Source organism: Echinops telfairi, unplaced genomic scaffold, assembly GCF_000313985.2.
Source record: "Echinops telfairi isolate 266 unplaced genomic scaffold, ASM31398v2 ScPeMD7_25;HRSCAF=90, whole genome shotgun sequence".
Taxonomy (NCBI): domain Eukaryota; kingdom Metazoa; phylum Chordata; class Mammalia; order Afrosoricida; family Tenrecidae; genus Echinops; species Echinops telfairi.
Genome location: NW_022103922.1, coordinates 10,879,964 through 10,891,774, shown reverse-complemented (window position 1 = coordinate 10,891,774; position 11,811 = coordinate 10,879,964).

Here is an 11,811-nt window from a genome sequence, read left to right as displayed (position 1 = left end):
CCCCCCACTGTGCAAGCTCATAGCTCCTTACTCATCCTGGAGACTGGGAAGACCTGCAGCTTATTTCATGGTCTAGGTGCTGTGGCCTCTGGAGCTTCTGCTGTCATCGCCACTCATGTTGGGTCACCTCCACTTCATACAGGGATCCCACACATGCTCCATTGATGACTATTCTCTTTTGATGGCCGTGGTATTTCTATTCCTGCTTCTGAGATGGCTCACTTTAATACACACCAGAAAGGCGAACTGCCAAATGCCATTCAGAGTCCTCTGTGCTTAACTTGCATGCTTCTGCCACCTTGCCTAGGGTGGGACTCATTGGTGATAGTTACAAAGACTGTGGATAGAAGAGCCCTGCCCAGTAAATTCACTTGATCAGAGTCTTTAATTCTATTTTACACAAACTTATGGAAGCTCCTCACATGGGAATATAGTTTTTGAAATGCAGTGTTCAGTTACACTTCATTTGTAATCAAAGGTGCGTAGTATTCATGACTCCACTGGGAATGAAATCCTGCACAGAAATAAATAACTAAATAGACTTCCAAGATGAAATAAATGACTTTAAGGACACTCTGTGAGTAGATATTAGAGACACATAAACACAGAAATATAGAATACAAAGATAAATGATTAATTTAAAAAAAACGATACAAGGAAGCATCAGCAAATTTATGAAAAAAACAAATATCTCTAAATTTCATTTTTCCATGGACTTTTTAAGTCCCTCATACAAATTCAAGGGGGTACCCCACCAAAATCTGGAATTTTGCTGGGTGAAACAGAGCTTTCTTACTACACAGTGTTCCCAGTAGGTGTGCACCAAGGGACTCAATCTGAGTACGTCTAGTGACATCGTCTGGGAAGGTTTTGTTTAATCATAGTTAATTTTTTTCATAAAAGCAGTTTTGCTCAAACTTCATTTTCTATGATGCAGCTGTAAGAGAAGAGCACGTGGCTCTGAAATTTAGTTTCCTGCTCCAGAAAAATGCCGCAGAAACTGTTGTGATGTTGAACACAGCTTACAAGAAGAGCACTACAGAAAAAAACTCAAGTGTACGAGTGGTTTTCTCATTTCAAAAAGGTGAAACTAATGATGATAAACCTTGTTCTGGACATCCATCAATTTCCTAAAAGGAAAAACATGTCAACTCATTGTGCATTTGAAGTTCATTTCACCAGGTCAGGCTGTTAATCAATCTTTATATTTTGAGGTTCTGAAAAGATAGCATAATAGCGTGCCACCAAAAAAGGCCTGATTTGTGGCAGACAGGGGACCGCCACCATCAAAACAGTGCACCTGCTCACACAGCTATCTCAGTGTGCCAGTTTTTGGCAAAAAACAGCATGCCTCTCTTGCCCCACGCACTTTACTCACCTGACCTTATTCAGTGTGACTTTGTTTTGTTTCTGTGAAGGCAGAGGGACATAAAAGGACAGTGATTTGATGATGTAGAAGAGGTGAAGGAAAGAAAGAGGGAGGTGCTGTCAGCCATCCAAACAGATGAGTTTGAAAAATGTTTCCAAGAATGGAATTGCAGATTTGACAAATGTATTAAGTGCAATGGAGAGCACTTTGAAGGTGATAAGGCTGTTTGTAACCAAATTTAAATCCACAGCGTAGAAAAAATGATTCTGTTTTTTGGGGGGTCCCCTCTCATAAGCTCACTCAAACTCCCTTTCATCAAGTTGAATCTTACTCATAGCCACCCTACAGGACAGAGAAGAACTACCCCTTTGTCTTTCCAAGACTACAAACCTTTACAGGATTAGAGAGGAACCCTGTTTCTCCCCTCATGGCATATATTCTAGAACCTGTTGGAGTATGGACCAAATTTGAAGTTGGGGAACAAGCAGGTGAGTTATTCAGATGATATGCTCTCATTAGAAAGTAAAACCACTGAGTAGATCATAATGAATATTTAACAGAACATGATAATGTATGCCTCACTGATTTGAATCTTTCAGAAGGTGATTTAAGCACACCAAAAATCCATGTTTATGCATGTTGTTCTTAATGAACTGAATAAAAATATGTGACCCATTAAAGGCCCTTTCAATATGGCAACTTAAAGCCGCACTTTGCTTTCTTTCCAAGCCATATCCAACCCTTTTTGTGGTGCCTCCGAGTGGGTTCTTCATGGGCAGAAAAATTGTGGGTGATCTTTATCCACAGCCTTTATTTCCTACATGTAAATTTGGAACTATTATTGAGAGTAATCATGATCAAACATATTATGGAACTCGGCTCTTTGTATCAAACTGCACATTTAGTTGGGTTTTTTTTCCAGAACATTTTTCTTTTTTTTTTTTTTTTTTTAACATTTTATTAGGGGCTCATACAACTGTTATCCCAATCCATACACACATCAATTGTGTAAAGCACATTTGTACATCGTTTCTCAAAACATTTTCTCTCCATTTAAACCCCCGACATTAGGTCCTCATTTTTCCCCTCCCTCCCCGCTCCCCCCTCCCACATGAGCCCTTGATAGTTTATAAATGGGTATTTTGTCATATCTTGCCCTGTCCGACGCCTCCCTTCATCCACTTTTCGGTTGTCTGTCCCCCAGGGAGGAGGTCACACACAGTTCCATGTAATCGGTTCCCTCTTTCCTACCTATTCTCCCTTTACCCTCCCTGTTTTGCCACTCACACCACTGGTCCTATAGGGCTCATCCATCCTGGATTCCCTGTATTTTCAGTTCCTATCTGTACCAGTGTACCTCCTCTGGTCTAGCCAGTCTTGCAAGATCGAATTCGAGTCATGGTAGTGGGAGCGGGGTTGGAAACATTTAGGAACTAGAGGAAAGTTGTATTTCTCATCATTGTTACATCGCACCCTGACTGGCTCATCTCCTCCCCGAGACCCCTCTGCAAGGGGATCTCCAGTGGCCTACTAATGGGCTTTGGATCTCCACTCCGCACTCCCCCCATCATTCACTATGGTAAGATTTTTTGTTCTGATGATGCCTTATACCTGATCCCTTTGATACCTCGTGGTTGCATAGGCTGGTGTGCTTCTTCCATGTGGGCTTTGTTGCTTCTGAGCTTGATGTCCAGAACATTTTTCATAGGTAGTCTTGCATGAGTTCCTCTGAAATGAGCAAGGGTAGAGATGATCATATCTCTTACTTAGATGTGAAAACAGAGGCTCAGCCAAGGCAGCCAACCTGGAGCTATCTAGAGCAACACAGTGGAGAACAGAGCCTTTAGAGAGCATGGGTTTTACCTCTGAGGTAGTGTCAATGTGATTGATGATTTAGGATCGGAATTAGAAAGCGAATTAGGTTTAAATGGTTAAAACAATAATTTAAATATTTCAATTTAAAAGGTGTAGAAAAATCAATGTTCCCCCAGAACCTTGGATTTCAAATTGTTTTTGTTTTCTCCCACCAAAATAAAATTACCCTTACCTTGAACTAGCCAGCACATGATAACCTTGAAGTCACCTATTTTTTTCTCCAGTGAGTATTTAACTTCCTAGAGGCAGCCTCATTCTCTGAATCTCAGCAAAGATAGAGGCAAAGGCATATTCAGAAAAGCAACTGATTTCAATCTTGAGACTCAGACGCTGTCTTCCCTTCCTTGTCTGACATGGCCTGGTTCTCGGTGAGCCGCGAGAGAAGGGAGATGGTGAAAAGGAACAGGCTGTGCTACAGGAAGCCACCTTTTGCGGTAATTGATACAGCAGTGGGACAGAACTTTGCATGAGATGACTCCGCCCACAGTCTGCACTGATGAGCTGTAGGAGGGGACAGGTGTTTTGACCTGAGAAAGAGGTTAATGTTCCTTCTAATATCTGCAGGTGGTTAGTCAGTAGCCTTACTCCTTGACAAAACAGCTTTGGAAACGGAACATATCACTGAGTTTATTGTTAGGATTAAGTTCAATTTAGGAAAAGGATTAGAAATTTAAGAACCAAGTTTTAAGTTCTTTAGAATTTCTAAGGGTCCACAAGCCTAGTGAGAGATGGGATGGGGAGAGGGAAGAATATTTGTTTTTTTATAATAGCTGGACTTGGACAGAGAACAATTATATTGATTTAAATATAGCTTATCTCTCAATTTTCTTGTCATTGTGTTAATTATTGCATTCACTCTACAGACACTTTTCAAGCACCTTCTCTGTCTCAGCCGCTGTAGTCCATGCTACATATAAAAGTTAAACAAATGCTATGTACCATGAGAGAACTAAAACATACCACAACAAAAAATCATACTGCCTCATTCTGAGTGGATTCCAAGTTATACTGATGCTATTGAGGGTTTCAGAGTCTATAAATCTTTATATGAGCAAACATCCTTTTCATTTTTCCATGGAGCAGCTGGTGGGTTTGATCCTCTAAAATTTTGGATAGCAGCTCAGCGCCTAACCCATAGTCCTGGCAGGCTCCTTGCTATTTTTACTGGGCATTTGATCTGTACCCAATGGGGTTGTAAATACTTTACACATCATTTCTCAAGAACGTGTGAGGCTGATTCTATTATTATCTCACTGTTAATGGGACCCACAGGGGACAAGAGTGAAAAGTGGCTGACTCAGAATTTAACTCAGGAATTTAACTGCATGTGATCCTGTAAGATCCAGAAACACAATAAAAATAATAGTAAATGTTCAAGTAGGGTTATTTAATTTCAATTAATACAGTGGACTAATAAATAGACCATGGGAATATAAATCTCTATAACCTTGAAACCAGAAGAACTAGATGGTGTCAGGCTACCAGGGCCAACTGCTAACAAAGGGATGACATTAGAAGGTCCGGGATAGAGTGGAAGAAGAAGATGTACCCAAACTTTGATGAGACCTTCGAGACTATGGTCTTTAGTCACCTTCAGTGATGGAACGGATCATACCCCCATGGCTCAATTTCCAGTTAAGCAATAAAGACATCTGTAAGAGGAGTAATAGTGCTTAGAACAGAAGTATATATTCCTAGAATAATAAACCATTTGCACTCAAAGAGATAGCAGTTGGCCAAGGACAAACATCAGAAGGACAAGAAGGAAGTGGAGGTGGGGACCACATGGAGGAGAGGAGAGAGATGAGTGGTTTTGCCTTGAGATGACAATGAATGAGATGAAATGAATGAGCTGAAGTGAAGTGTGTATGGATTGCCGAATGTAAAACTGATGATATGCTCTATTAACCTTCACCCAATTAAAAGAATGTTTAATTTGGGATCATCATGGGTTTCACTGCCATCAAGCTGTTCTCAAATCATTGATCAAACAGATCTGTCTTGGAAGAAGTACAGCCAGAATGTTCCTTAGTGGCAAACATGGTGAGACTTGGGCGTGCTGTCAGGAAAGAACAGGCCCTGGAGAAGGACACCTTTCTTGGTAAAGTAGAGGGGCCAGAAAAATGAGGAAGGCCCTCCAAGAGATGGATTAACAGAGTGGCTGGAGCAAGGGGCTCAAATACAAGAGCAACTGTGAGGCTGCTGCAGGCCTGAGCGGTGTTTCCTTCTGTCATACACAGGGCTGCAAAGAGTCAGAACGGACTGGACAGTGCCTGACAGCAACAGCAGTAATACAGGGTGAGAAAGAGAGCGTCTGCCCTCCGGTGCTACTTGTGAAGTTGGAATCTCTGGATTCCTCCTCTAAATTCACAACATAGGCAACTTATCCAAAATCCCCCCAATTCAATTTTCAAATGTTAATAACAAGGACAAGGAATAATAGCTGCCTCCCAGTCTTGTGGTGAAGAATGGTAAGTCTACTGGCTCTAGAACAGAGAGATCCTTGAGAAATGTGGAAATCCTTGTACCTTTTTGGGGGGAGCCCTGGAAGCGCCGTGATGACGTTCTCAACTGCTAACCAAAGGTTGGCAGTTTGAACCTGCCACCTGCTCCATGCGGGAAAGCTGTGGAACTCTGTTCCTGTCAAGATCACAGCCTGGGAAGCCTTCTGGGGCAGTTCTCCTCCATCCTCTAGCATCTCTATGAGTTGACAAGGGGCTTGGTTTGCGTCTTGGTTAAGTTCACCATAAGCTTCTGTTGAATTGAAGCACCTGAATGCTAAGTGCAAATCACAGGTGATGCTTTCTACTTTTTAGGGCTTAATAATATGATGGTATTATTAATATTAATATGGCAGTGGTGGCTTATTGGCACAATTCTCCCTTTCCATTCAGGAGACCTGGGTTCACTTACTAGTCAATGTTCCTTATGCGCAAGTACCATCTGTCTGTACCTACCATCCAGGGGGGTTTGTGCTGCTATGAGCTGAATGGCTGTCAGTAGAGGGTTCTGGATTATGATGGGCTCTCTTAGCCACAACCAATCAGTCAATGCATTCGGTATGCATTTCTTTGTTCTCTACTTGTAATTTATGGTTAGATTATTGTTTCCTGCCTTATCTATCTTTTTAAGGGATTTAAATCCATTTTTTTTGAAAGCCAAAACACCCAGGATAAGGTAGCACTGCCCCTGTGAGTTTCTGAGACTTAAACTCTTTACAGGAGTAGAAAGCCCCATCTTTCTCCCATTTTGGAAGGAGGTGGGGCAAAAATGAGAGAAGTTAAAACTTTGGATTTGTTGTTCAATGACTGAAGTTTAAACATTTCCTTAAGAAAGCGTCTTTTTCTTTAGGTGCTTTATTTTTGAATCAAGAATCAAAGATCTATCACTTGAAAAATACAGGCACAAGCAAGCCAATGTGTCTGTGATTAGGAGAACAATAGCCTAGCAGTGTGTTCTTAAAGAAGCCGCCTGTCTTTAAATGATGATTAATTTTGCACATAAATTTTAAAATGTAGTATTTTGGGAATGATAACCATGTTATCTTGCTCACCTGAATAACATCATCAGTCTGCTTCTCGACTTACAAAAGCATCTCAAGAAAACCTTTGCAATACTGAGACAGCTTGGTGGATTCTGATTTAGATAGGTAAGTACTAGGCAGGTAGATGGAAGAATGGATAGATGGATGAATACAAGATTGGTGGATAGATTGATGATAGGTAATCCAGTTGTACATGGAAATATAGAGATAACTTAGAGATATTTCCTTTCAAAACTTCTTTCCCAGTGCCCTGCAATAAATGTGAAATACATTTTGGACATCATCTAACATTCTTTAAACCCTTTATCACATGTCCAAATCCAAGGTCCGGTTTTGCCTGCCAGTGACAATGAGAGTGTAGCTCTTTTTTCTTCTGCCACAATGTCTCATGTGTTATTCCAGACGTAGGACAGGACACGGGGTGGTTTTGGTACTTAAGGAAAATGCTTCCTAACTTCAGTTTGCTACATAAATGTTTGCGGGGGGAGATGCCAGCCCCCCACAACTAATCATGGGTTCAGTAAGTGCAATTGTACGGTTGCGATACATAAAGATCATAATAAAGTCATAGAGAGCATGAGATATAGGAGAGCGTCAAATAATGGAGTCAGACACAATTCATGGTAGCGTGCTCACCTCCTGGATGGCCATAATCGTATAGGTAATGTCAGCAAAAGGGTGGAGGTGAGGTGGTGCAGGGACCCGGCAGGATGCTCGAGGACCTGGCAGGAGGCTGGAGGACCCCGTTTGTTGCTAAGCAAAGGTTATCTCTGCTTAGGGGGGCATGATTACAGGTAACCACACGTCACAGGAAGGAGCAGTACAAGATTCATACACATCATAGGAAGGGGATGTACAATAGTCATAAGCGTGACAGGAAGGGGATGAGCTAGGGGTGTGCATATAGGAAGGGAAGGGACTAGAGGTATATATATAACAAGATGGGCAGACCTTAGATTCATGATGGCGGCCTAACCTTGGTCACCCTTGGCCTCTCTGGGGTCTCCTATAAGATAACAGTCAACTACTATTCTTATCAGAAGGGAATGGCTCCTTCTTGTTATGGGATAAACAGTGGTAACTGCTTGCTCTGGATGGCTGATAACCCTTAGGCAGAATAACCTCTGACCTACTCCTGTTGACCTCCAAGTGCATAGTCATTCGCCACATGTAGCAAACAGCTAAGTTTGGCATCTATTGGGGGGAGATAACTTGGGAGAAATCTTCCTGTTTCCCACAAATCTTTAAGTGTTAGAAAGTTTTCCTTGAATAAAGAACATCCACCTTCCTCATTAACAAACCCAGATTTTTCCATATGTATATGTATACTTGAGTAAAAGAAATATAGACTTATTTAACCTTTTGTGACATAAAATAAGTCATCAAATGAGGAAAGAGGAACTAATTTCTTGAATCAGGTCACTTTCTCCCGATGATTGCATATCTTCCCTAGCACAGGGATTGCATGCATATGAATGAGTGCATGCCACTCACCCCGGGCTGCTCTGCAATTAAAATCTGTATATACCTTTCTCAGTGTACTTTTTAATTTTTCTACTATTTTAGGTGATAGTGAACTTGATGATTATTTTTACCCACCGATGTCACAGAAGGACAATTAATAATTTAATAAAATCTGCTGGGTTTAGGAATACTATATTTCTGTCTTTTATATGTCAATCCATTCCTGTGGTTAATAGAGAGCAGATGACATTAGAATTTAATAAAATCTGCTGGGTTTAGGAACACTGTATTTATGTCTTTTATATGTCAATCCATTCCCCTTGGTTAATAGCGAGCAGATGACATTGTGAAAATGCAAAGCATTGGTGCTATTGTAAATATAGACCAGAAACTTGGTATGATTTCTGTGCTTTAAGACCCAAGCGTTTCTCAAATGAAAATGGGATTTCAATCTGGGGTACCATCTGGAACTTGGGATGAATTCACATAAGCAATCCCTGTAGCTCCATGTTCAATCCCTAAAACACCATGTGACATCAATAGCGCAGCATGAATCCTATAATGAAAGTTAAAAATGCTTTTGTGACGTGTGAAGAATGCTTTCCGGTTGCTTTGTTTCACACTCACAGAACATTTCTATATTGGTATTAACACCATGTCACTTAATAGTTAACTTAAATGTTCCATTCATTAACCAGGATAAAATGCCCCAAACATAGAATTTACTACCTTGTGTCCCAAAATGGAAAGATTATTTTTATACTTAATATAATTTTTACTCAACATTTTCCCATATGACTGTGTATGATCTGCCGAACCGGCAATATTTCAGTCTGTCGTTGCTCAGAGTTGGAATCTTGTGACGGTCCCTGTCAACAACAACACAGCCTTTTTAATCCCTTCCCATGGTCATGAGCATTGGATGATGAAACGGGAAGGCAGAAACATAATGAAGTGAATTATGGTGTTCACAGAGACCACTGAACGTACTCTGGGCTTCCACAAGAACGAATGAACGTATGGGAGGAAATAGCCAGAATCCTCCTTAGAAGTGAGGAGAGTGGACTGTCTCGCCTACTCTGGACAAGTTTTCAGGACACACCAGTCCCTGCAAAAGGACATCATGCTTGGTAACGTGGAGAGGCAGCAAAAAAGAGAAACTCCCTTGGTCAACTTGATTTTTCCTGTTTTCTATTCCATCAATGACAGAGTTTTGTAGCTCTAACAGAGATTTTATTACCTATGCATTTAGGATTTTTACAGCCTTTTTACAGGAAAAAATCCAAAATCAAATTCTCTGCCATAGAGTCTATGGTGATTCACAGAGACCCTGCAGGACAAGGAAGAAGTGCCTCTGTGGGTTTCTGAGACTCTCTCATTTTTTTTCTTTTGTAACTGGCATTTTATTGGTTGTTTTGAGATCAATATAGAGATATTATATTTATAGACAATTTGTAGACAATTCTTTTTTGTTTTGTATTTTAAGAAATCATTTTATTAGGGGCTCTTACAACTCTTATGATTATCTATATGTATGTCCATTGTGTGACGCACACTTGTACATTTGTTGCCATCATCATTCTCAAAATATTTTCTTTCAACTTGAACCCTTGGTATCAGCTCCTCATTTTTCCCCTCCCTCTCCTACCAATCCCTCCCGCATGAACCCTTGATAATTTATAGATTATTATTACTTTGTCATGTCTTACTCAGTCCAACATCTCCCTTCACCTGCTTTTCTGTTGTCTGTCCCCCAGGAAGGGGCTTATATGCAGATCATTGTGATCGGTTCCCCCTTTCTCCTCCACCTTCCCTTTCCCCTATTGGTATCTCTACTCTTATTATTGGTCCTGAGGGATTTACCTGTCCTGGATTCCCTGTGTTTCCAGTTCTTATCTGTACCATTGTACATCCACTGGTCTAGCCAGATTTTTAAGGTAGAATTGGAGTCATGATAGTGGGATAGGGGAGGAAGCATTAAAGAACTATAGGAAAATTGTTTCATCGTTGCTGTGCTGCACCTTGACTGACTCATCTCCTCCCTGCAACCCTTCTGTAAGTGGATGTCCAGTTGCCTATAGATGGACTTTGAGTCTTCACTCCACACTCACCCTCATTCACAATGATATGATTTTTTGTTCTTTGATGCGTGATACCTGATCCCATCAACACCTTGTGATCACACAGGCTGGTGTGCTTCTTCCATGTTTGTTGCTTTTCAGCTAGATGGCCACTTGTTTATCTTCAAGCCTTTAGGACCCCAGACACTATATCTTTTGATAGCCTGCTTTGTCTTCAGTGTTTGTGTCAGGAAGGTGAGCATCATGGAATGCCAGTTTAATAGAACAAAGTGTTGAGTGAGTACTTGAGTAGAGGCCTAATGTCCATCTACTCCCATAATACAAAGCCTATAAATATATGCACATAGATCTGCTTCCCCATTGGTATATATAAATATATTTACATATGTACATGCCTGTATGTAGACCTCTATAAATGCCCTTTGCCTCCTAGTTCTTTCCTCTATTTCCTTCTTCTTTCCTCTTGTCTCACTATCATGTTCAGCCTTCATTTGGGTTTCGGTAATTCCTCTCAGTTACATTGCCCTTGATCAAGCCCTACAGGCCTCCTACACCCTCCTCGCCATTGATTTTGGATCACTTGTTCCCTTGTCCCTGGGGTTATTAACACCATTTCCTTTCCCCCGCCTCCCTCTCTCCCATGTCCTCCCAGAACCATCAGTTGGTTGTTTTCTCCTCCAGATTGTTTATCCTGCCTATCTTATATAGATAGACCTTCAGAGACAATAATATGCACACAAAACAAGACAGAGCAAAACAAAACAACAACAGAAAACAAAACAATAACAACAAAAAGCCAGCAACAAGTTCAAGGTCTGTTTGTTGACCTTTAGGAGTGTTTTCCATTTGCGTCTGATGGGGTGCCATGCCCTGGCCCCACAGTCTATTTTTGGTATTCCCTGGGGACTTTAATGTTCTTTATCCCTTGCTGCTCTGTTGCATGCACTTAGTGTTTTGCCTCATTGTGGTAGGGTCAGATCGGGAGCAATTCCCTCACTATGTCTCCAGTGTTGTCCCCAGTAGTGCTATGGGTCAGTAAGGGACCTCGTGTGTAGACAATTCTTTTTTTTTTTTTTAATTTATTTATTTTTAATCATTTTAGTAGGGCTCATGCAACTCATCACAATCCATACATATATCAATTGTGTAAAGCACATTTGTACATTCATTGCCCTTATCATTCTCAAAATATTTGCTCTCCACCTAAGCCCGTGGCATCAGCTCCTCATTTTTCCCCTCCCTCCCTGTTCCCCTTCCCTCATGAACCCTTGATAATTTATAAATTATTATTTTGTCATATCTTGCCCTGTCTGATGTCTATCTTCACCCACTTTTCTGTTGTCCATCCCCCAGGGAGGAGGTCACATATAGATCCTTGTAATCAGTTCCTCCTTTCCAAGGTACCCTCCCTCCACCATCCCAGTATCACCACTCACACCACTGGTCCTGAAGGGATCATCTGCCCTGGATTCCCTGTG